Raw genomic sequence first — 26,659 nt, 5'->3', positions numbered from 1 at the left:
CTTAGTGCAGGGTAATTTGGACAAGCTGAGTGGCACTCCTGTGCACTACATGACAGATCAATCACTGTTCCAAGCATGTGACACACATGGACTTATCTGTGAATATAACCTTCAAAAACTGGGTATTAAGTTGAAACATATGAAATTGGTAACAGCTCAGCATTTGTACGTGTCAATGGCAGCACTCATGCTTTGACCAGCTTTTTGCCTGGATGTTACAGAGGAAGTTAGGTGCAGACCACTAAAGCAACTTGCTGATGAGTGGCAAGCCTGGGTCCAGGAGATCAGGCTCCTCTTTCTATGGGCATTTTAAACTACCTAAATGCCTGCCTTTTTACCACACTGTCTTAAACTGCAATAAATAATGAAACAGCTTCTTCCAACCTAAAAATTCTGTCCACAAATCTGTTCTACATCATCCCCAGTCTCCACACTACTTTTTTTTGATTTACCTACTCTTTTTGAAATGATATCACTGCTCAGCCACTCAGCTAGAAAACTCAGAATTGACTTTGATGTTTTTATTTCTTTACCAATGGAACCTGAGCAACATTTATTAAATTAATCTCAGCAGAAGGTGCAGAATTGTAAGGCTTGAGAGCAAAAAGGAACATTGAGAAATAAACTACAGATGGTTCCTGATTTACCATGGTTCTACTTATGATTTTTCAACTTTATGATGCTATGTGATATGAAGTCAGGAAAAACTGTATTTCAAATTTTGACTTTTGACCTTTTCACAGGCTATTACGTGGCACAATATTGAGCTTTCATGCTGGAAGCTCATGTGATCATGAGGGCAAACAATTGGTCCTCTATGGTGCCCTGGGGAGTGAGCAGAGTTGTTGAGAAGGTTGGGAGCACAACCCCACTGTATGTCAAGACGATATGCAGTCTTATTTCTAACACAGACACAGTTACTGAGTGGGCTGGTAGCAGAATCAGAACATGAGCTGAGCACAGCTCATTGCTCTGCCCTCCCTGCCTCAGCTGGGCTCAGTGTCTCTCTTTGAATGCTACAGAAACATACTGCTTCCCAGAAGAGGTCACACTCATTTATGTCCTCTGGGGAATGGCTCTCAACTCTCCCCTCACTCTGGGCTAAGTTGAAAAATCCTCTGTGTCCAGTTCTCAGAGCCCTTGTTCACATCATATTTATGTATTTAACTACTTATTTGTCTATTTTCTCCACCAGACAGCAAACACCTGGAGGGCAATGACTGTGCTTACTCTTTTTAATTATCCCAGGATTTGATACGATACCTGACAGAGAAATCATTTAACAGATACTTGAATGAGTGCACAAGAAAAAGAAGGTTCACCTAAACTAATCTTCCTGCTTCAGTGTATCCTTATTCCATCTATTCTCTGTCTTGAAGTGAGTTGGAGAAACCAGTGAGACATTTTCTCTGTAAGTGCAATGGAGACAAGGAAGCCCTTCATTAATAGCCAGAAAAGGCCCTTTTCTTGTTGTTCCCCAAATGTTTGGTCTTTTCATACTGAACTTTTCACACTATTTAACAGCAATTCTTTTCATTGATAGCCAATATAAAAGGTGTGATAAAAAAGTATGGTGAATGTTTAAATTTTTAAAAAATTTATTACAGTAAAAAACACATTGGCATTAAGCACATCAAAATCCTCCCCCTTCCTTTAAAGACACTCATCCCATCATCTTTGCCACTTTGTAAAGCAGTTCTGGAAGTCCTCTTTCATGAGTGTCTTTAGTTGTGCTATCCTGACCACCTTGATGTCTTCACTCATTTCAAAACATTTACCTTTTGTGATCATTTTGACTTTGTGGAAAAGCTAGAAGTCCTATGGTGCCAGATCCAGTGAAAAAGGTGGATGAGGACACACCACCATGGTTTTATGAGCTTGCCTTTCCTCTGATGGCTGGCACTTGGCAGCAGCATTCACCACATTTTTAATTATACTTGTAAAGACAATCTCAGACTATCTCAGAAAGTGGCAAGTGGGAGGCTTCTAGGTCGTCAAACCACCATCACCCCAGCGCAGAGGAGGTGAGTTGTTCCTAGCACCCAGGAGGAGACTTCTGGGACCCCATACCACCACCACCCCCAGTGCAGAGGAGGTGAGCCCCTCCCAGCATCCAGGAGGAGACTTCTGGGCTGAGGTACCACCCCTACCCGCCCAGTGCAGAGGAGGTGAGCTGCTCCCAGCACCCAGGAGGAGGCTTCCAGGCTCCCATACCACCACCACACCCAGTGCAGAGGAGATGAGCCATGCAGATGCCAACAGCAACCACCTCCCTGTTCAAAATGAGAAGACACATAAACAAGTCTCAAAATTAGACTTCCAGATCACCTACAGCAACCCCAAAGGAAAACGAGATGTAACACTATGATACGCAACCACCTGAACTCCCTGAACTGGCAACAAAAGAGGATCTGGAAAAAATGAAATCAGAAATAATTTCTCGGATAACAGCAGAGATTGTGCCCATAGTGCAAGACATGATTAATAAATCTAGAGAGGACACAGACAAAAAAGAATAGAGGAGCTGAGGAACAGGATGGAATCCCAACATAGGAAATAAATGGAATCCATAAAACAGATACAAACAGATTTCCAGAAGATTAAAAACTCCACTGAAAGTTTACACAGCAGAATAAGCCAATGTGAGGACAGAATCTCAGATATAGAAGATAAGATTGCAATTAGTGACCAGGAAAAGGAAAATTTCTGTAAAATTGTAAGGGATCATGAAAAATCAATCCAGCAACTGCTAGATGATGCAAGGAAGAATAACATAAGACTGATTGGAGTCAATGAAGAAAGAGGAGAGGGTGCAGATGACATAAAGAAAACTGTTTACAGAAGTGATGGCAGAAAACTTCCCAAGGAGGGGAAAAGAACTTGACATACAGATAAGTGAGACATATAGGACTCCAACTAGCCTTGATCAAAGTAAATCTACACATAGGCATATAATAGTTAAGATTCCAGAAACCCAACAGAGGAACAAAATTCTACAAGCAGTTAGAGAAAAGAAACAAATCACATACAAAGGAAAGCCCAGCAGAATCACAGCAGACTTCTCAACGCAAACCCTCAAGGCAAGAAGATCTGGGAATGATGTATTTCAAGCCCTAAAGGAAAACAGCCTCCAACCCAGATTGATGTACCCTGCAAAACTATCTTTCAAAAATTGATGGAGAAATGATACTTTCGTGACAAAGAGCACCTCAGGAACTTCATGAATACCAAACCAGCCCTCCAAAAATGCACTCCTAGACAATGTCCTAGGAAAACACGAGGATCACAACCCCAGGAAGCCCAGCAGAATGAATTTGTTGGGCGCGACAAGAAATTAAACGCAAAGGGGGAGAATCCAACAAAAAGAAAAAGTTATGTCAATGATAAGTCAATACGTATCAGTTATAACAATCAATGTTAATGGTCTCAACTCACCAATCAAAAGAAATAGACTGGCAGAACGGGTCAAGACGCAAGATTCAACAATATGCTGCACACAGGAAACACTTTTAATTCAAAAAGAAACTCATAGACTGAAAGTTAAAGGGTGGAAATCAGTACTCCATGTGACAGGAACCTGAAAAAAAGCAGGAGTAGCTATCCCCTTTGCAGATCAAGTGGATTTCAAACCAAAATCTGAAACACGTCTGATCCCAAGAATTTCAGATAAGCAACAGTCAACTTGTATGTACAAATCCATTGTGAACACGTGCTTTCATTCCTCTTAGGTAAAATTTAAGAACAGAACTGTTGATTCTTAACAGTAATACAAGAAATTTCTGTATTGTTTTCCAAAATGGTTTTGTCATTTTATACTCACATTAGCAGTATTCGACAGTTCTAACTGGTTCACACCTAAGCTGACATTTGTTCTTTTATAACTTTTAAGTTCATCTCCCTAATGAGTGTATAATATGATCTTGTTATTGTACTGATTAGTATTTTTCTGATTCTAGTGTTTTACACCTTTCCTTGTGCTGTATTGTACTACCATCTTCTTGTGTCTACTTTTTAATTGGGTTGTTTATTAATGAGCTGTAAGAATTCTTTTTATACTCTGGTCTTAGGTTATATGTATTATAAATATGGTCATTTTAAGGACTTTTCATTTTCTTAATGATGACATTTAAAGTTCTAAATTTTGATGGAATCTCATTTATCAATTTTCTTTTATACATCACGTTTTTTGTATCCTAGGAAATTCTTGACTACCCTAAATTCATGAACATTTCTCCTTATAGTTTCTTCTTAAAGTTTTATAGTTTTAGTCTTTCATATTTTGGTTCATAGATCCTTTCAAGTTATTTTTATGTATGGAAATAAAGGGTTGAGGTTAATTTTTAACATACAGATAGCAGGTGTTCTAGTACCATTTGTTGAAAACATTATCTTTTCCTCTGCTCTTGAGTTGAGTTCATGTTCTATAAAATGTTAATGCTAAATGATCTTTCAAAAATCAGTGTACCATGTATGTGTAGCTCTATTTATAGATTCTCTGTTTTATTCCATTGATCTATATCTCTTTTCCTATGCCAACATTGCCTTGATTACTGTAGCTTTAGAGGAAGTCTTAAAATTAGGTAATAAATGTCTTCCAACACTGCTATCTTTTTTCTTTTTACTTTTCTAGGTCCTTTGTACTCTTACATAGCTTTTAAATTTCAATATCCAATTGTTCATCTATAGCACGTATACATAGACCTGAATTTTTATATATACCTTGTGTTTTCTAGTCCTGCTAAATTCAAATACAAGTTCTAGGGGCTCCTAGAGATTTCTTAGTATTTCCACTGTAGATTCTCATTCCACCTACATATGAAGACTTTACTTCTACCTTGCCAATCCTATGGTAATTGTGTCTTTTTATTGCCAGACTATTTTGGTTTGGGCCTATGTTTCAAAGTTTAATGGGCAGATGAAGAGTAGGCATATCTGCCGGTTTTTTCCCACCTTAGGGAGAAAGCATTGTATCTTTTCCGTTCATATAAGGCATTTTTGTTGAAAGTATTGAGTACATGTCTTTAATCTGTTGAGAAGTTTCTGTTCTACTTCTAGTCTCCTGATAGCTTTTACCATGAACAGCTGTAGAATTTAGTCCAATACTTTTTCTCCAACAGCTGACAGGATCATATGGCTTTTTCCTTTCCTCTGTCAAAATGATGACTTACGGGGGTGGATCTTCCAATGCTGAACCAACACTACCATCCCTATAATAAAACCACTTTTTACATACTGCCAGATATGACTTCTAATAGTTTGTTTTCTTAAACAAATTTTTATCTATGTTCATACTTTTCTATTATTTTTATCCAGTTTTAGTATTAGCACAATGTTGATTTCCTAAAATGAGGGAAGAAGTGTTCCTTCTTTTTTCTGCTTTAAATGTTTGATATAATTCATCAGTTAAAATGTATATGAGTCTGTTGTTCTCATATAGGTAGGTTTTCAAGCTAGGAATATACTTTCTTTAATACGCACTATTCAAATTTTGTATTTCCTCTAGTGTCAGTTTCATTAATTTCTCTTCCAAGGTACTTCTTAGAAGTTGTCAAAATTATTCCAAAAAAGATTTTTGTAATATGCCTTCTATATCCTTTTAAATTCTGTAAAATCTGAGGTAATGTCCTCTAAATCTTGATATTGTAACTTTAAAAATGTATAATTGATATTGTGTAATAGGAAGAAAAGGTCTAAAGGAGTAGGGGAAGTGGGAGGGGTAGGGGAAGTGGGAGGGGTAGGGGAAAGGAAAGGCAAAAGAAAAAATATGAGAAAAGAAAAAAATGGAAACAAAGTCTTTGAAAATAGGGAAAGGTGGAGGGGGTGAAGGGAGGGCAGGGGAATAGGAAAAAATAAGAACCAAAATACATCATGTAAAGGTACAAGATCCAAATGATGAATGCAACTGTATTTTATACCTAAAATGTACCAATAAATTTAATGGAAAAAAAGAAAAAAGAAAGTGGCAAGAACAATGGATTAGGTGTGTTTGAAGTAAGCAACAGTATTTTGAAGGGGACTGATGGAAATGTGTCTTTATTGTAATGGATTTAAAAAAAATTTAAACATTCACTGTATATTTTGATCACTTGTATCTAGGATCCCAATTTGTTTTAAATTTTATAATTTGATTTTTAAGAGGGAAATAATTTCCTCTGAATTCATTGGTTTTATTAATCTTAATTTGATTTTACCTAAATCATTAGATCAGAAATTGGGTTCTTACAAGTAAGTGAAATAAATATTTGACTGAAACAGTGAACATCCCATTCATAGCCAAAAAAGGCTTCAGAAGTTGTTACAGTGAGATATGTTTCAAATGACTTTATGTTTAAATGTCTCAGTTCTAAAGGAGGTGTTGAAACTACTACCATGTTCCCTGACTTAAAATCATATGTAGAAGGGCCAGAGATGTAGCTCAGTGGCACTGCCTCTGCCTGGCAAGTGCAAGGTCCTGAGTTTGATCCCCGGTATCAGGGGAAAAATTCATATATAGAATTGTAATAAATGATATTAAGCCAGATGGAAAAATACATTTTTATTTCTCACATCATATAGCAAATTAATTGGACATGGACAGCAGATCTTAGGGTGAAAGACCAAACAATAAAGTTGTTAACAGACAAAATCCTCCAGATCTATGAGTGGACAAAACACATTAAGTATAGAAGAATACTATAAATTGGACTCAACATTAAGAATTTGTAGTCATTCAAAGGAAAAAATAAGAGAATGAAAAGGCATACAGTAGACTGGATGAAGACATTCACTGAACACATCTAGCAAAGGAACTGTATGGAGAATACATACATTGTTCCCACACATCTTTGTGCAGAAGGTAAGCAAGAGACAGATGGCCAAAGACCACAGCACTACACAGGAGAAGATATACAGGTGGCCAACACAGTAAATACATGGCAAGAAATAAATGACTCCACCAAAATGGCTAAGATGAAAATAAAAATAAGTGGAGACAAGAATGTGGAACAAAGGCAACCCTTGACTACCATTCCCAGGCGCATACACTGAACAATTATTTCACTTTGGAAAACCTTTGGCAAATTTTACTAAAATTCTCTACATAATGCAATTCCACACCTAGGTATACCAAACAGAAAAACGCACACATGTTGAACAAAAGACATTCATAGAAGCACTATTCTCAAGCACTTCAGAGTATAAACCATCAAAGTTTTCTTCTACTGTAGAAGAGCAAACTGGTATGGTCACACTACGGAATACTATGCTGCATTGAGAATGAATAATCTATGAATGGGCTGCATTCAATCCATGTGTAGTATAGTGTTATGAACAATTTGAATGAATCTCACAAGCATAATGAGCAAAGAAGCCAGGCACAAAAAACACATACATTTATTTCATTGATAAAAATGTCAAAAAACTTACAAAGCTAATTTATATTTTAATCTAGTTAATCTATGATTTAGAAGTCAAGATAGTGGTTACTTTTGGGGGTAATTGGTAGTGACTGGCTGGGATCAGAAAGGAGACTTGTAGGTACTGATAATGTTTTGTTTTGAGGTGGAGGCTAGAATCTGAGAGATATGAGTGTTAAATTATTGTATTTAGCATATATGTTCACTCTTCCACATGTATGTTGAACCTAATAAAAATTTTAAAAATTATACTGAGAAGAAACTACTTACATTCATTATGAATTCATACTTCAGACGTATGTGGGTTTTTAAGGACACAGAAAGTACTTTGTTTCATCACCATCATGATAAAGGTGAATTAAATAATCATTTCCTGTGCTAGATTGTTGCCCTATCCAAATTCTCCTATTGAAGTACTAAATGCCAAGACCTTATAAAGTGGAAATCTGACCATGCTGATATAATTAGTTAAAATGCTGTTACAATAAGGTGTGTCTATAATCCAGTGTGATATGTGTCCTTATAAAAAGGAGTTTGCTCACAGAGGGAAATGTGTGAAGACCCTTGAAGAAGATGGCCATCTGTAAGCTAAGGCCAAGAAAGAGAGTTCCAGGACAGATCCTTGTCTCACAGCCCTTGGAAGGGACCAATTCTGTTGTCATTTTTGTTTTTCAGCACTGGGGATGGAACCTGAGGCCTTGTGCAAGGTAGGTAAGCACTCCACCCACTGAACTGTCTGTCCAGCCCTCCTCAAATTGGTGATCTTCCTGCCTTAACCAGCCTCTCAAGTAGCTGTTATTACAGGTGTGCACCACCACACCCAGCTTTGGTATCTTGGTTTTAGACATTTTGCCTCCAGAACTCTGTGATGGTAAATTTCTGTGTTTAAGTCACAGTTCGTTGTACTTTGTTCCAGTGCCCCAGTAAATGAACATACTAGGGAAACAAGTTGAGTAACTTGCCAATGGACACCCACCCAGACAACAGGGAAGGAAGGTCATATTGAAGATTCTTCTGAACTGGAACATTCACATGCCACACTCTACCTCTGTTATCTTGCACACTTGGCAAGGGCATGGGGAGCAAGGAAAGTTCACACAGAGGGATGACATGATCCTTTCTCCGAACTGTATGACACACTCAAGATGCAATACAGAATCCCAAGCATCCCAAGCAGTCCTGTGGTCCCTGGGAGGAATCCTCAGAAGAGATTCTTCCTGACTTGCCAGTGACCAGGGGCTGGACTACTTGAAGGACCTAAAATGGCCCACACAATTGCTTATGAAGCAGTGGTTCCCCATTTTGTTTTGGTCATGACCTCTGTGAAAATCTATCCAAAGCTATAAATCCTCTCATCAGACAGATGCCCATCATCATCTAGATTTAAGAGCACTGGGAAGGATTTTTAAGGCAGATGATTGGTTTTTGATGTTGCCTCCAGAAATAGAGAAGGATAGCTGAGGATAATGGGGTTCACTCTGTCATCTCAGACAGAGGAAGTCGGCTTCCAATTACTGACTCCATGCCACAAGAACCACTCTGAAAAATCTGGGACTTTCCCACTTCCCCTCACTTTTCCCACATCAATTAGAAGATAACTACTTACAATGCAAAGAAATTCTGCATCTATCTTTAAAGAAAGAAAGGAAGGGGGGCATAAGAATGCAAGTGATTTCTTCAGCCAGGGATACAGGAGAGCTGGGGAGCACAGGATAGGTGATTCTCAGGACATGTGGTAAACACAGGAAAACAGTGTTTTCTTAGAAAGACTTCGTACTGTCTCCCCTATGGGATTTTATGTATTTCATTTTATCTCAATAGTCACTTATATTCTTAACAGTGTTGACTTCTGAGCTATGGTAAGTTAAGTCATTGACTGGGTGTGGGCGGAGAAGTTTAAATACAGACAAATGAGCGCTTAAAATCACAAACGTGTGTGCTGTAAGTATGTCAAACATGGCTCCAAGGTAGAAGAGACCCTCCCTCAAGTAGGGAACCACGACTTAAAGGAAGGCAGTGTGACTTATTCAGCATTACATTTGCAGAGCTGAACAACCTGTCACACAGTAATTGCTTGATAAGGTGTGTGAAAGAATGAACAGATAAATAGGATGGGACAGTCATGGGATTTGTAGTCACAAAATTTGGTCGACCTGTGGCCATTAAGTAGATCTGTGACAAGTCATTTTGTCTTTGGGACTGGCTTTTCTGTTCTATAAAATGAGGGAATTGGGCAAAATGTAGATATGGTACTTGAACATTCTCAGTTTAGAGTGTGAATATACCTAGTTAAGACAAACTAATTGCAGTCACTGCTGTGTGATATGTGCCAACATGTAATAAGTCTAGGAATTCAGACAAGTCAGTTTGAAAAAAAATTGTTCTGTCCTAAAAGACAGTGACACCCAAGTGTACCTAAAGTGTAATCCTGTGATGATCAACACGCTCAGGGCATTCCATTACCACTGCCTGGGGCAGACTGAACAAAAATAGTAAGAGGGAAACAGGAGGTCATGTCACAGTTCTTAGGAGAGACTTTTGACAAGTACAAATTGCAGAAAAAGAGGCAAACTGATCATTTGGTTGTGAGAAATTAGCACTTTTAAGCCATCAAAGAGCCCTGAAGCTTTGGGAATACTTTGATTAAAATGTCTCAATGCCCAGGGATCTCTGTGGCCAGAGTCCAAGTACTGTCCTGAAGGTCTTTTGTAAATAAAACACTATAGAAATAAGCCCCCATTCAGAAGAAGCCATTAGGTGGAGTAGTAGACAAAGCTACAGACTGACATACAATTCATTTTTACACAGTTGCAATAAGTTTCAATTCAGAATGAGGGAAGAGTTAGATTAGGACAGAAATAAAAACACAGACTGACATAAAGTTGATTTTTTTTTGTACCAGGGATCTAACTTGGGACCTTGTGCTTGCAAGGCAGGCAGCGGAACCACTGAGCTAAATCCACGGCCCCCATAAAGTTGATCTTGTTAATATTTCTTAATCTGAATTTATACTTTTAAATATTTATTTATAAATAGCTAGTTTCTCTTGTTTTAGACAAGTACCTCTGTGTTTTCATTAAATAAATACTGTCCCTTTAAGATTTATTAGTGACTAAAACTATACAGCTACTCTCCACCTATTAATATTAAAGGTACTTTCTGAAAATAATAAGCAAACATCTTTAAGCCATACACATAAACAGTGTGTTATTACACTTCTTTTATTGTATATCCAATTCTTCTGGGAAAATTACTTTGTTTTGTTCTGGTTTTTGACAGTATCAGAGTTTGACTAACTCTGCTTGAAGTACTCAGTTTTAAGTGTGCTGGAATCAGACACATAATTAATGGTCTTCCTCATTTCCAAAGATTCTGCCCTCAAGGACATCTGTGGGTTGTTTGACTTGTGTCCTCTCACTCACCTATGATAAGTGGTGCGACATTTTTAAAAAATGACTTAGAATGTAAGCATTTTCACGATAAGTTTTTCTTATGTCTTCGGTTGGGAACTGTTCTGCGTATCTCCTGTGGGAATCATGCTGTTAAGCAGGGGCTGTTACTGACTCACTACTTCTCAGCTGAGGTGGGAGGATGGGGAGGTAGATCCCAGAGGCTGGATTTTTGCCTTTTGTACACAAATTCCCAGGGAAGTCTTTGCTTTCCCTTCTTTCCTTCAAGAGTGCACTTTGCTGTTTTGGGGGTCATCTCTGGAGAAGCTTGGGGAGTTAAAGCCCTTAAAAACAAAATCATAGTGTGTCTACAAACTATCTATAAGTGACACATTCTATCAACTTGAAATGCTTTTGCTAGACTGCAGAGGTCAAGGATGCAAAATTATGTAGGCCTTTTAAGTGGACCATGACTAAAACAATAAACACATTATTCTTAGTGTCTGGCAACTATAGCAGACTAAATTTTCAGTGGTTACTTAGTACATTGTTGGCTACACAAAAGAAATACATATTTTGATACAGGTATAGAACTAAGTAGGAGAATGCTTATTAAATAAAAATCTCACTGAAAGCAGTTCTTTGGTTAAAGCTCTGGTTAGAGCAAGGCCTGTCATTCTGGTGATAATCTCCTAATCAATATAGCTGCTAATGAGCCCCAAATTTTCCGTTATTTGATCACACAAAATGTCCTGGACTGGAAAGATTTCATGACAGCTGTGATAGAGCTAAGCACCAAGCTACAAGCATCATATTTTCTTATTCTAAATCTCATGGAGGTATCTGGACCAACTGTCGGCAAACTGCACCTGTGCTATGCTGACTACATATAAAATAACTGGGGTCCTCATAATAAAGATTCTGGCTTGGTCTGTCACCCAAAATTAAGACTGCCACCAATGAACCATCACTTTTCACAAAAAAAGTGTATTATTATAAAAATAGATTTGCCTCATTATTGGAGTAAAAAATCAGGAGTGACTGCTCACAAAAATCCATGCTCAGAGGAAACAGATATCAGTAGCCAAGTAATATTAGGATTAATTATCACCTCTAACCCGGGGGTACAGTTATATTTATATGAATGGTTCCTCTTTACAGAGGAGTTCAAGTGTTTCCATAGTTTAAAATTTATTGCCTTTGAGACTATTTTCTGATCTTCACATTGCATGTAAACATTAGGTATATTAGTCACCAAAAAAAAAGCATTGTTGTAATTTCTTTTTTTTTTTTTTTTTGCGGTCCAGGGATCGAACTCATGACCTTGCACTTGCAAGGCAGGCATGATGCCACTGAACTAAATCCCTGGCCTGGCATTGTTGTAATTTTAATGATAATAATGTTTGAGGCACTACTAGGAAATCAACTTAACCTATTTGCACTTCTACTTTCAAACAGATGAAAAGCAAAACACTAAAATTGGTGAGTTTAATAGCTTAGAATAGGGGCTGGTGACACATTTTCTTGAAAGGGTCAGGTGGTAGATCTATTAGGCATTGAAGGTAATGGTCAGTTATGAGTTGGAGCAGTAAAGTAGGCAAACCTGACAAGTAGCTGAGGACACAGGTGATTTCCACTAAAACATTAAGGGTACCAAAATTTGAATTTCACATAATCTACATGTTCCATGGAATATTACTCTTCTTTTGATTTTTTTCAACCATTTAAAAAATATAAGAACAATTCCTATTTCCAGAGATATACAAAAAGTCGGGAGCCAGATTTGACCCTGAAGCCTTAGACTGCCAATCCTGGGTAGGGCACCGGATGGATGAAACCAGAGTCCGCAGCTGCATGAACCTGGTCCTGCTGTTGCACTCTGCTGCACTGCAGCTTGCATCCGTTCCTCCAGCCCACTGCCAGGAGACTGCACAGAACAGGGGGAAAGAGGACACATGAGAGGTGCTGGCTGCTTCAACATGTCCTGCACAGTCACACTGTGTTGCCCTACAGGGGACAGAGCTCAGTGCAAAGGCCCTGGGTTCCTCAAAACAAAACTGCAAAAACAAAACAAAAACTAACAAGGCTCAGAACAGAGCTGGGAACACTAGTGGCTCTGGAAAGTCTTCTTCACTGTTTGCACTTCAGGTTCCTCACCTGCAAATCCAGACGGGGCTGAATGTAAGGAATGTGAGGTCCTGCACAGACTGACCAGGAAAGTAGAAACTCAGAACAAACAATCAAACTTGCTTTTAATCAGACAGTGGATCTTGCTTTTTATTATCTCTTACCCATACAGCAGAACTATTTTGATCATTAACTTAATGCCTATTAATGAAGTCAATTCAGGCCCACACTCTCCCCAACTGAGTCCTACCATTAAAGAGATAAGAGAAGCCTGCAGTTAAGAGACAGCTGTAGACATTTAGAAGTTTAATCTATTAATATAGGGCAGTGCTTCCCAAAGGATATTAATGCTGAATGCTGACTCCATTAGGTGTTCTGCCAGAAAAAGCACTTTAAGGTCAAATAAGTTTAGGAAATATGACATAAAATGTGCCTCTTTTTTTTTTTTTGATGATGATTCTTGATGTATATTAAAGGCTCTGAGGATTCTCGCAAAAAAACCCTGCTTAACTAGGTTATATCAAGTGTTTTTCAAAACTAGATGACTAGGAAAGCTTTTCTTCCCTTCACTTCACTATTATTAATCTCCTAAGAAACTAATGATCCACAAACCACATTCTGGGGTATAGATGAGAAATGAGGGGAAGGTTTAAGCAGGGGAGAGGTTATGCCCCAGGGCATCCCCTCTGACGAGGGCCAGGCTTTTCTATGATAGTTTTGCCACTTTATGAAATTCTATCATTTCCGTCCGCCACTGCTTGGGCCTGTCTCTCACAGGGGCCTGTGCCAGCTGCCCTGTTCAGAGGCGGGCTTTGGGGAAGTGCCTGGATCGGGACGGCTGGCACCTCATCAGTGGCCTCATCAGTGGACCAGTTCATAATGCAACAGGCTACTTCGAGGTGACGGAAACAGAGCGCGACCTAGTTAAGCAGATCCGGTCCTTGGGGGGTGCCCCCTTGAAAGCAAGGTCTTCTTCCTGCCTCTGCTTGCTCCCTTCCTCTCTGCCCACCCCTCTCTGCTTCCAAGTCGCCACAAGGGGGCAGGTCTGCTCCACCACACCCTTCTCCCACGATGCTCTGCTCATCTCAAACTCAGTGCGACTCAGCCAACCACCCGTGGTCCCAAACCTCTGAAACTGTCTGCAAAATAAGTCTTTCCTCCTTTAAGTTGATTTCTCAGGTATTTTATCACAGCAATGGAAAGCTGTCTTAGCACACCATCCATGTGCTCAAGCCAGAAAAACAGGTGCCATCATCTGTACTGAGGACAGGCTTTCTAAAAATTAGATAACACAAGCATAGCCCAAACAATTAATTCAAACAGTACAGAGGATAGTATGAAAAGCAAACATTTTCTCCCTCCCTGTTTTAGCTCTATCACAACAGCTGTATGCTTTCCAGATGTCCTAACCAGAAGTACCAATTTTGTGTTATTTTTTAGTTCTTATGGAAACTCCAAATCACATGCATGTGGGTCTACTGTTTCGGATTTAAACATTCAGCGGGGTTTTTTGAAGGAATTTATTCTCACACATCTTCCAGCTTGCCCATCTCTCAGACCCAATCTGTCACCCAGCTGGATCATCCTACTTTCAAATTACTACATCTCAGGTCTCTGCACTTCTCTGGCTCTCCCTTGTCAGCACTCCTGTCTGCGCTCTCCTACTTCCAAGCCTTTACTTCCCCAGAATATTCTCCATACTGACTTCATGTACATGTCCTTAAAATAAATTAGGACATTCTGGCTCAAAAGTCTTTCCAAAAAACAGCAGTCAAAACTCTTTATGAAGACTGTGCAATTTTGCATGATGGCCCTCGTGTCCCCCTCCCTACACTCGCTTCTAGCCTCTTCATAGCAAACTGTCACACTCCAGGCGCCTGTGGCATCTTTGCGCCCTTGAACTTTCAGCTTTTTCTCTCCTCAGGGCCTTCCCCTGTGTTGTTTCCTCTACCCAGACTGCTTCTCTCTCTCCTGCCTCAGACCCTCTGCCTGGCACACTGAACCCATACTTCTTTCCAGCATCAATTGACTCCAGCATCAACTAACATCTTTCTTTGTCAAAGCTCCTCCCTCCCAGAGCACCAAATGCCAGTTGGCAGCCCTGGTCTTTGTCATAACACTGTTCCTCTCCATTCTACTGCCTGCAATTTGTTATTATATGTTGATTTCCTAAATGTCTGTAAATTCCAATACAGGTAGGGAACACATTTGCTTCAACACTAAATTGTGGGAAAAGTGCCTCCGTGTCTGATCAGACAGTGAGGTGAACAGTTTTGTATCACATGAACAAAGCCAGCCAGTGAGAATCTTAATGGTTTCATCTCCTGCCTTCTTCTTACAAGCAACTTTAGCTCCCTGAAGATTGTCCGCTTTTTTCACACTTATCATTCAAAAGTCTCAACTGTCCATCTCTACCAGGAAAGAAATTTTGGGGTTCACTCATACCTTTCCACTCAGGGTCCCCTTACCATTGCCACTTATTTTATTCTTTTTTCAGGGAACTGACTGCACTTATTTCCAGTGTTGCTTATGTGGGGCCTAGTCTTCCACTGCCTCACAATGACTTGCTTGCTATGGTTAATCAGTGTCATTTATGTTCGTACTTTGTATCAGCCATGATGTCCCAAGTGTGCTGAATTCAAAACCTGATCTTTTGCATCTTAGAGTGCACAGATGGTCCTCTACCTGGTGGCTGCATGAAAGAACGCCTCTCCTGCCACCTTGTTTAGTGTGCCCATTAGGAGACTTTGATTCAGGAGTTTAATCCATTTCTTTTTACTCTGTTTTCCTCCTCAAGGGTTCTGAGTGTGTCACCACCATGCGGGAGGAAGAGTGGGCTACAGATGCGTTCTGACATCAGAGAAAGGGAGTCTCCCGAGTTAGGGACTTATGACACCGCATTAAAGAGGTGAAGACACGGTGGCAAGGGAGGAAGTGGAGTTCACACTCCTTAGGCATCTCCTAGAGTACTTAAAAGGGTGACTTAATCAAGGTTTTGAACACAGGGACTTCTAAAATTAAGTGAAGCAAAGAAGACTGTCTCCTGAAGAAAATTTCAATCATTGACCCACTTTCTCATTGTTCAACTTGTGGATGACTTAGACCCAAACATTAACTGCAGAAGTGTCTTTGGTATCCAAGCAGTTATTCTTTACTTTTGGTTGCCAGCTCTGATCCTGTCCACATATATTTGAGAAATATGTAAAATACTGAATGCTACTACCTAGGTACTTCTTACTTTCTGTCTGCCAAGAAATGTGGGCTATGAAGGTTTTGCAGCCCCACTGAGGCGCATAACCAATCTTCCCCAAGCTGCTTCTGAAAGACAGGGTTCAAAAGTTAAGCCAGTCACAACAGGATCTTTGTAAGCACAGGACCATGCAGGGTGGGTAGACATTTTTAAAATTACTATCTCTGGGTCCAGGGATTTAGCTCAGTGGTTCTGTTGCCTGCCTTGCAAGCGCAAGGACCCAAGTTCGATCCCTGGTACCAAAAAATAAAAAAAAAAATTACTATCTCTTGGGCCGGGGATTTAGCTCAGTGGTTTCGCAGCCTGCTGCGCATGCACAAGGACCCGAGTTCGATCCCCGGTACCAAAAAAAAATTACTATCTCTTTATCTGGAGATAATTCAAACACCTTTAAGATAAACAGAATAGAACGCATCATCTTTATTTGTCAGTGTGGAGACTGAGATAAAAAGAAACTTAAAGACATGTCCATGGGCATCTGACTCAGCAGCTCAAGTCCAGGTTTGGGGCAGGGAACTTGCCTTAAAGGTGGGAATGTTGTGAGGCAACACTATTACTCAATAAATTTTACAAAGGGTGTGTTGGTATGGGGTCAGAGAGAACTTGCAGTGCCTAGTGCAAAATGAAAACTCATAGTTCTTTGTTTGAAAAATTATTAGGACAACAGACAGTGACAGCAGAACATTACATCAAATGCCCTTCTAAGTGCAGGCCCTGAGCCACTCTTACAGATTTGCATTTCTGTAAGGCTGGCCCTACCTGGGATCTCTTGGAGTCTAGAAGGTCAGGGTCTGGACAATGGAAGGCCTGGAACTTCTGAAAGTGTGAGTAGAATTCAGTGCTAGTGTGCATGTGCTTGTTTTTCATGCTCAGTAGCTTTTATCAGATACTCAAAGTGGTCTGTTAACAAAATAAAGTATTAAGAATGCTTCTTGAAGAGTAACATATGTTCCCATGGTGCCCAGGGTGTGAGGATAAAATACGAGACAACCACAGGGCACTGGGCGTGACTCTCCATGAGGCTGCTGGTGCGCGAGTGAGCATGAACATGGGGGATTAACACAAAATCAAGAGATTCTTAGGGCCAACCAGATGTACCAGAAAGACATGTGCTCAAGAATGGAAATTCAAGAGGATGGAAGGCAAATGGTGAGACACTCAAGGCGACCATGTTCTTCACAAACCTCAAAGTGATACCCAGAGCTGAGCTGTTCACCTGACTTTCAGACCCTTAAAGGAAGCTTCCTCATCTTCCTCCGTGGCCAGCTTGCTTTTAACCTCCATTAGGGAACATACAAGCTGTTGTTAATTTTTCTCCATTGTCAGTAAGACTGAATGGATGGTGATTTACATCTAAGTGATTATTACAAACCAATGTTAGAAATCGGAGTAAGGTGGGACTATGTTAATGAAACAGCTGCAGAAGATGCCTTCCTAAATAGCAAAGAGCTAGATTCTTGGAAACAACAGATGAAATGATCCAGCACCTAAGTCTTGGCCAGGAAAACCTCTTGGCTGTCTCTAGAACTCCCACCTCCAATATCTATCCCTAAAGATGAAGCTGCTCAAATGCCAGGTCTTGCAGTTTAGGTAGGTGGCTGCCTTAAATGTTATAAATCTCCAATTCACATAAATGGTGATGTAGCGAGATGGGCTATTAAAACCACAGGCGAATTTCCAAATTCCCATTTGCACAGAGCGTCCAACTCCTCTGCACAGGGCCTCTAAGAAGCAGAAAAGGCCCCTCTGCGTCCCCTGTCACTCTGCCGCACCCCCATGCTCCTGCACACTAAGGTGCCCTGCAGGAGTCCATCAGATTTGCAGATGCAGTGGTCAACTCATCTATGGAAGAAAAATTGTTTTTAATCCCACCGGCCTGGAAAGGTGACCAAGTAAAGAGGCCGGCAGGTGGGATGCATTCTACGGTGTCTAGAACCAGGCTGGACAAGAGCTGCTCCGCACCGCTTGCAGTTGGCCCACAGGAAACCTTACTCACCTGGGGCACAGGCACCTTCCTGCAAGCCGCCGGCTCTCCGCCGTGCCCAGGTGGGCAGGAGAGGCCGAGAACTTCCAACTCCGGCAGACCCCGCCCGGCTCTCCAGCGCCCCGATGGTCTCACACGCGGGAGGGGACCTCGCTCCGCCTCACGTGGCCCGGGTCCGCTCTCTGGGAACAGCCCGGGGAGCAGGAGGCCGCGCCCAGTCCCCAGGCGGGGTCCCAGCTCGGCCGTCACAGCTCCTAGCCCGCGGACCGACCGCCCCCCCATCCCCAGGGCCGCCCCCCTCCCCCCCCCGGCTCCCTGCCACTGGGCTCGTGGGGCGCGCGGCGGCCGGTACCTGCTCCTGCGCGCTCCTGGATCGGGGCTCCGGGGCGGCGAAGGCTCGGCCCGAGGACGCTGCTTGCCTGGCTCCTGAAGCGACGCTATATATCCGGCGGGGAGCAGGGGCGCGGTGCTGGGGAAGCCGCCCTCCTTCCGACCGGCCCCGGCCGGCGCGGGGCGCGAACGCCTCAGCCTCCATGCAGCGCCCGCGCCCGGCGCCCCTTCCTCCCGCTCCAGCTTAGTCGGTGGGTGAGCGGAGCTGGCCGGAAAGGGACCCCTCTCTGGCCGGGAAGAGAACTGGAGCTGGCACCCGGGGAGAGCGTTTGGGGGGGGGGGCGGGCGGAGGGCGCGCTGCTTGCTCGGATCTGAGCGCCGGCAGCTCGGCCCGGCCCACGCGGAGTCCACGCGAGGCCCTCGGCAGGCGAACGCAGGGCAGCACTGAGACTCAGTTTACTTGTTCGGCTCTGGGTGTGAATGGTGAGCCACGTGAGTCGGAGACCAGGGAGCCTCACAGATGCGGGATTCCGGGGACAGCTTGCCGGCCAGCTGTGCTCTGTGGCACTTCTCTGCTTCAAGGGAAGATGTTCCTTTCCTTGGCCTGGTAGCAGGGATCGAACTCGGATCCTTGCATTTGCGAGGCAGGCGGCGGAACCACTGAGCTAAATCCCCGGCCTCAGCCTGGTAGCTTTTATGGAATTTGGTCACTGTTAAATCTTAAACAGAAAAACTGGCGCTGTCAAGGGATGTGGTTGGCAGGCAGGAGTGGAGCCCTGCCCTGTACCAGGAAGCACTTTGAAAATGGCCAAGGCCCATCCTAGTTCCCAGACAATAGGAAAGGTAAGATACACACGTTGTGTCAAGAAAAACGAAACCCGGATGTTATTGTCCTTGTAAGCAGTTCTCATTTTACTTACAGCAATCGTCATGAAATTAAAAGAAAATTTTGATTCATGAAAGTTGGAACTAATGAAAAGAGCGACTTCATTTGTTAGAAAAAATCACACCAACCTTGCCTCCTGTGCTACTGGATTTTCTTTAAACACCTAAGCCCAGTGCAGTCTAAAGACACTGTGGCTGATACCCTCCAGTGACTGAAAACAAGAGAGAAAGACATGGTTAGGACCAAACGCATACACCTTTTGTTACCTTTGTATCCCTCAAGAATAAGTCTGAATATGTCCTCAGAACTTCTAACAGTACTTGAGGGGCTGCTACAAGCTAGTGAGAAGGCATAGATACAGCTGTCACACAGCAGGTGGGAGGTAAATTGTTACAATTCTTAGGAAAGCAATTTAGAGACATATTTCCTGCTTATTGTTCTAGATCTTTTGATAAGGATTTCCATTTCTTACAGTGTCCCCAGAGGAAATGCACAAAATGAGAAATGCCATGTAGGCAGAGTTACATATGAATTTGTTACAGTTATTTATAAAGTAGAAAATTTAAAAACCATACTTTCAGTGGACTGTAATAAAATACATTATTATAAAATGCAAGCCATAATTTAACTATCACCATTTAAAATGATGTTCACATATGTAGGCTGTATTATTTTGCTAGAACTGCCCTAACAAAGTACTGCACACAAACTTAGAGGCTTGAACAAAAGAAATGCATGGCCTCACAGTTTGGCAGCTGGAGGTCTAAGACCAAAGAGCCTGCTGGGCTGGTTCCTCACTAGGCTTTGAGAGGGTACTTGGTTTCCTGATTTTTCTACTCCTACTCCGGGGATTCCTGGCAGTCTTTGGAGCTCCTTGGTTTGTAGCACAAACCCCGGCTCTGCTTCCATCTTCATACTCACTCTCACTGTGCTCTTACCTGTCTGTCCAATTGCCCTCTCTTTATAAGGATACCAGTCATATTGAAGCTGACCCAAATGACCTCATTTTAATTTCACTAATTACATCTGCAACAAATCTATTTCCAAAAACAGGTCACATTCTGGGGCCCTGGGGGTAAGATTTCAACATACAAAAGTCTGGGGAGGAGGAAGCACAACTGAACCCATGACAGATAATGACAAAGAGCCAGTGTGGCAGATTGAATGGAAACTCTGAAACGATGTGCCCTAGTGCCAATCCTAGGAACTCGTGAGTGTGACTTTGTGAATAAAGAGTCTCACTAACACGCTGAAGTTAAAGATCTTGGGATAAAATCCACCTAAGTTATGCAGCTAGATCCTAAAGCCAGTGGCAGTACACTTACAGGAGAAAAACAAAGATCTGAGACACATGCACACTGGAGAAGGTGACCAGTTCAGGTGGAGCCCCAGGACAGCAGAAATGCCAGTAGCTACCAGGAGCTTCTCTCCCACAACCCTGAATGTTGCATGACTTTCACCTTGATTTGAGACTTCTAACCTCCACAATTATGAGAAAACATTTCTGTCGTGGAAGCCATCCAATTTGGGATAATCTGTTATGGTAGTTCTAGGAAATTAATACAAGTAATCTGAGGTAAATTCTATGTGTTTCACTTCATTTGAAGAGATATGTAGTTTAAGACAATTTCAAGTGATCATTTAATAGCTTTCCTAAAATTTTTTAAAATTAATTTTGTTGGTACATTTAAGATATACAATATAATGACATTCATCATTAGAAATTTGCACCTTTACATAATCCATCTTGGTTCTTTTGTTTCCCCATTCCCCTGCCCTCCCTTCAACCCCTCCAATCCTCCCTATCTACAAAGACTTTGTTTCCATTTTTTTATTCTCATATTGATTCTATTCCCTTCTTTCTTTTCCCCTACCACTCCCACTTCCCCTTTCCCTTTGCCCCTTTTCTTGCTATTTCACATTATCTATTATACCTTTTAGTCCTTATTTACACTTTCAGTTACACTAGAGAAACTATTCCATATTTACACGTGTCCTATTTAATTCACTTAAGAGTATTGCCTCAATGTGCATCCATTTAGCTATAAATGTCTCTAGTTTCTCATTCTTTATGGATGAGTAATACTCTATTTTATTAAAAAAACCCACATATTTTCTTTATTCAGTCTCCAGTTGATGGGCAATTGGGTTGCTTCCAAGTTTTAGTCATCACAAATTGTGCTGCTGTGAACATGGGTGCACATATGTCACTGTGGTATGATTCTTTTAATTCTTTGGGGAGGATACCCAGCAGGGGAATAGCTCGTTCAAATGCGACTTCCAGTCCTAGTTCTTTGAGGTATCTCCATACTGCTTTCCACAGTGGTTGCACCAGTCTACACTCCCACCAGCAGTGGAGCAGGGTTCCTCTTTCCCCACATCCCTGCCAGCATTTGTTATTGGTTGATTTCATGATAGCAGCCATTCTTTCTGGAGTGAAGTGGAATCTCAGTCTTGTTTTCATCTGTATCTCTCAAATGACCAATGATGTTGAACATTTTTTCATATGTTTATTTGCTATTTCTTCTTCTTTGTTTGAGAAATGACTATTCATTTCAGATGCTCATTTTTGAACTGGGTCTTTAAATTTGGGAGGTCTGGTTTTTTAAATTCTTTATGTATTCTAGATAGTAGACTTTTGTCTGAGGAACAGCTGGTGAAAATTTTTTCTCACATTGTGGGTTGTCTCTTCACACTGCTGGTGGTTTCTCTTGTTGTGCAGAAGCTTTTTAATAAGAAGAGATCCCACTTGTTGATTGTTTGTGCTAGCTCATGGGCAACTGAGGTTTTGTTCATAAAATCTTTTCCTACACCACTGTCTTCAAGAGTTCCACCTAACCTCTGTTCCAGCCGCTTCAGCATTTCTGTTTTAATATTTAAATCTTTAATTCATCTCGATTTTAGTTTAGTGAATGGTGAGAGATATAGGTCTAGTTTTAGTCTTTGACATGTCAAAACCCAGTTTTTCCAGCACCATTTAGTAAAGAGGCTATCTTTCCTCCAGTGAGGGTGTTTGGCTCCTTTGTCAAAGATGAGATGGCTGAGTGTGTCTAGAGTTGTTTCTGCATCCTCTAATCTGTTCCACTGGTCCTCGGGTCTCTTTCTTTGCCAGTACCATGCTGTTTTTATCACAGTAGCTTTGTAGTATAGCTTCAAGTTGGGTGTTGTGATACCCCCTGCCATGTCTCTGTTACCTAGAATTGCTTTTGCTATTCTGGGTCTCTTCTTGTTCCAAATGAATTTTTGGATTGTTTTCTCAAGGTCCATGAAGTATGCTGGTGGGATTTCAATTGGGATTGCATTGAATCTATATAGCAGTTTTGGAAGTATGGCCATTTTCACTATGTTGATTCTTCCTATCCAGGAGCAAGGGATGTTTTTCTTTTCTGATATCATTGTCAATCTCTCTTTTTAGAGTGCCATAGTTTTCAGAAAAGAGATCTTTGATTTCTTTCATTAGGATGATTCCTAGGTATTTCAGTTTTTTGGATGCTATTGTGAAAGGAATTATTTTTCCTATTTCTCTCTCAGTTAGTCTATTGTTCATGTAGAGGAAAGCTATTGATTTTTGTGCATTGAACTTATATGCAGCTACTTTACTTAATTTGCTTATTAAGTCTAGAAGACTTTTGGTGGAGTTCTTGGGGTCTTCTATATAGAGTATCATATCATCTGCAAATAACGACAATTTGACTTCTTTGTTTCCTATCTTTACTCCTATTTTTTTCTTTCTCTTGTCTAATTGCCGTGACTAATGTTTCCAAAAATATATTGAACAGGCGTGGTGCTAGGGGACATCCTTGTCTTGTTCCTGATTTTAGTGTGAAGGATTTCAGTTTTTGACCATTTAGTATGATATTGGCTGTTGGTTTTTCATAGATGGCTTCTATCAGCTTCTATCATCTATTCCAATTTTTTGGAGGGTTTTTATCATAAATGCATGTTGGATTTTGTCAAATGCTTTTTCTGTGTCTATGGAGATAATCATATGGTTTTTGTCCTTGGCTCTATTGATATAGTGTATTACATTGATTGATTTTCGTATATTGAACCATCCCTGCATCCCTGGGATGAATCCCACTTAATCAGGGTGTATGATCTTCTTGATGATCTTCTGCATTCTGTTTGCCAGTATCTTATTAAGGATTTTTGCATCTATGTTCATTAGTGAGATTGGCCTATAGTTCTCTCTTTCAGTTGGGTCTTTCTCTGCTTTGGGGATCAAGGTGATGCTTGCTTCCAGGAATGAATTTGGGAGCATTGCTTCCCTTTCAATTTCATTGAAAAGTTTAAACAGTCGTGGCAGCAGTTCCTCTCTTAATGTCTGGTAGAATTCAGCAGTGAAGCCATCAGATCCCGGGCTTTTCTTAGTTGATAAGTTTTTAATTCCATTTTCAATATCATTGGTTGATATTTGGTTGTTCAGACTTTTTAGGTCTTCTTTGTTCAACTTTGGTAATTCATATGTATCTAGGAATCTGTCCATTTCTTCTGTGTTGTCCATTTTATTGGCATATAGGTTCTGGAAATAGGTATTGATGATCCTCTGGATTTTTGCTGGGTCTGTTTTAATTTCACCCTTTTCATTCCTAATTGCATGGATTTGGGCCTTTTCTTTCCTTTTTCTGAGAAGGTTGGCTAAAGGTTTGTCAATTTTGTTGATTCTTTTGAAGAACCAACTCTTGGCTTCATTGATTTTTTTGTATCATTCTCTTAGTTTCCATTGCATTGATTTCTCCTCTGATCTTTATAATTTCCTCCCTTGTATGAGCTTTGGGATTGTCCTGCTCTTCTTTTTCTAGAAGGCTGAGGTGCAGCATCAGGTTGTTTAATTGGACTTGTTCTCTTTTCCTAATATGAGTATTCGCTGCTATGAATTTCCCTCATAAGACTGCTTTCATTGTGTCCCATAGATTCTGATATGTTGTATTGTCATTGTCATTTAATTGAAGGAACTGTCTGATTTCTTCTTTAATTTCCTCTGTGGCCCATTGGTTATTCAGAAGTGTGTTGTTCAATTTCCACGTGTTTATGACATTTTTTGAGTTTCTTTTGCTATGGATCTCCAATTTCATCACACTATCGTCTGATAATATACAGGAGATAACTTCAATTCCTTTGCACTTACTTAGACATGTTCTATGTGTGAGCATGTGGTCTATTTTGGAGAATGACCCATGTGCAGCTGAGAAGAAGGTGTATTCTGATTTTGTGGGGTGGAAGACTCTGTAAACATCTGTTAAATTCATTTGTTCAAGAGTTCGATTGAGTTCTTGTATTTCCTTACTTATTTTTAGTCTAGTTGATCTATCTATTTGTGACAGTTGGGTGTTGAGGTCCCCCACTACAATTGTATTAGTGCATATATGACTTTTCATGTCTGTTAGTATTGTTTTATATAGTTGGGTGCACTAGTGTTTGGTGCATAGATATTTATGATTGTCATCTCTTCCTCTTGGATTCCTCCCTTTACAAGGATGTAGTGTCCTACTTTATCTCTCTTAAGCAGCGTTGGTTTGAAATCTACTTGATCTGCCAAGAGGATAGTTACTCCTGCTTTTTTGGGGGTTCCTGTCATATGGAGTATTGTTTTCCATCCTTTAACTTTCACTCTATGAGTTTCCTTTTGAATTAAGTGTATTTCTTGTATGCAGCATATTGTTGGATTTTGCTTCTTGACCCATTCTGCCAGTCTATTTCTTTTGATTGGTGAATTGAGACCATTAACCTTGATGGTTGTAACTGAAACATATTGACTTGTCATTGCCATGACTTTTTCTTTTTGTTGGGTTCTCCCCCTTTACATTTAATTTCTTGTCATGCCAGATGGGTTCATTCTGCTTTGCTTCCTGGGGTTGTGATCTTCATTGTCTGTGCCTAGGATATTGTGTAAAATTCTTTGGAGTGCTGGTTTGGTATTCATGAAGTTCCTAAGGTGCTCTTTGTCATGAAAGTATCTTATTTCTTCATCAATTTTGAAAGATAGTTTTGCAGGGTACATCAATCTGGCTTGGAGGCTGTTTTCTTTTAGGGCTTGGAATATGTCACTCCAAGCTCTTCTTGCCTTGATGGTTTGTGTTGAGAAGTCTGCTGTGATTCTGATGGGCTTTCCTTTGTATATGATTTCTTTCTTTTCTCTGACTGCTTGGAGAACTTTGTTCTTCTGTTGAGTTTCTGGAATCTTAACAATTATATGCGTATGTGTAGATTATTTTTGATCAAGGCTATTTGGAGTCCTATATGCCTCACTTATCTCTATGTCAGATTCTTTTCCCCTCCTTGGGAAGTTTTCTGCCATTATTTTTGTGAAGAGATTTTTTATGTCATCTGCACTCTCTCCTCTTTCTTCATTGAGCCCAATCAGTCTTTTGTTATTCTTCTTTGCATCATCTAGCAGCTGCTGGATTGATTTCTCATGTTCCCTTTTAATTTTGAAGCAATTTTTTTTTCCTGGTCACTAATTGCAATCTTATCTTCTATATCTGAGATTCTGTCCTCACATTGGCTCATTCTGCTGTGTAGACTTTCAATGGAGTTTTTCATGTCCTGGAAATCTATCTGCATCTGTTTTATGGATTCCATTTGTTTCTTATGTTGGGATTCCATCATGTTCCTCAACTCCTCTCTAGATTTATTAATCATGTCTTGCACTAGGGGCACAATTTCTCTTGTTTTCTGAGAAATTATTTCTGATTTCATTTTTTCCTGATCCCCTTTTGTTGCCAGTTCAGTGGGTCCAGGTGGTTGAGTATCAGAATGGTCCATCTCATTTCCCTTTGTGGTTGCTGTAGGTGATCTGGAAGTCTGGTTTTGAGACTTATTTATGTGTTTTCTCATTTCGACTGGGGCGGGGGGCTGTTAGCACCTGCACGGATTACCTCCTCTGAGCTGGGTGAGGCGGGACAGGGGCCGGGAGCAGCGGTAGGGATGGTGACCCAAAAGCCCTTTCCTATGGGCTGGGAGCAGCCGGAGGGATGGTGGCCAGGAAGCCCCTTCCTCTGGACCAGGAGCAGTGGGATGGTGGCTCAGAAGCCCCTTCCTCTGGGCCAGGAGCAGCAGGACAGAAGGTGGCCCAAAAGCCCTTTCCTGTGAGCTGGGAGCAGTGGGAGGGATGGTGACCAGGAAGTCCCTTCCTCTGGACCAGGAGCAGTGGGACGATGGCTCAGAAGCCCCTACCTCTGGGCCCAGAACAGCAGGACTCAGTACCTTGGTCTGGTGGTCTGAGGTCTTCTGCGTCTTTGTAGTGTGGAACCAGGTGGGTGCCTGTCTGCAGCTGGGGGATCCCGTGTTTTCTGTGTG

General features: G+C 41.0%; 1 protein-coding gene across 4 annotated transcripts in view; it reads right to left on the bottom strand.

The window, feature by feature from the left end:
• Far2 (fatty acyl-CoA reductase 2) overlaps positions 1–18,807 on the bottom strand; it is a 174,004-nt gene extending 155,197 nt beyond the window's left edge. For 2 of the 4 annotated variants that reach the window (XM_087200055.1, XM_087200058.1), the window contains exon 1: positions 18,157–18,318. The gene's annotated coding sequence lies outside the window, so the exon portion shown is untranslated. Of the gene's footprint in view, positions 1–18,156; positions 18,319–18,496 lie in introns of those variants that run through there. The other 2 variants (XM_004855069.3, XM_087200053.1) reach the window with 2 other exon arrangements.
• Positions 18,808–26,659: the final 7,852 nt, after the last annotated feature.

The sequence above is a fragment of the Heterocephalus glaber genome, unplaced genomic scaffold (genome assembly GCF_053883595.1).
Source record: "Heterocephalus glaber isolate CG9 unplaced genomic scaffold, H.glaber_assembly_v1.0 deba00001733, whole genome shotgun sequence".
NCBI lineage: Eukaryota > Metazoa > Chordata > Mammalia > Rodentia > Bathyergidae > Heterocephalus > Heterocephalus glaber.
Note: the sequence above shows the minus strand (reverse complement) of the source record. Positions and strands in the feature narration are given on the sequence as shown.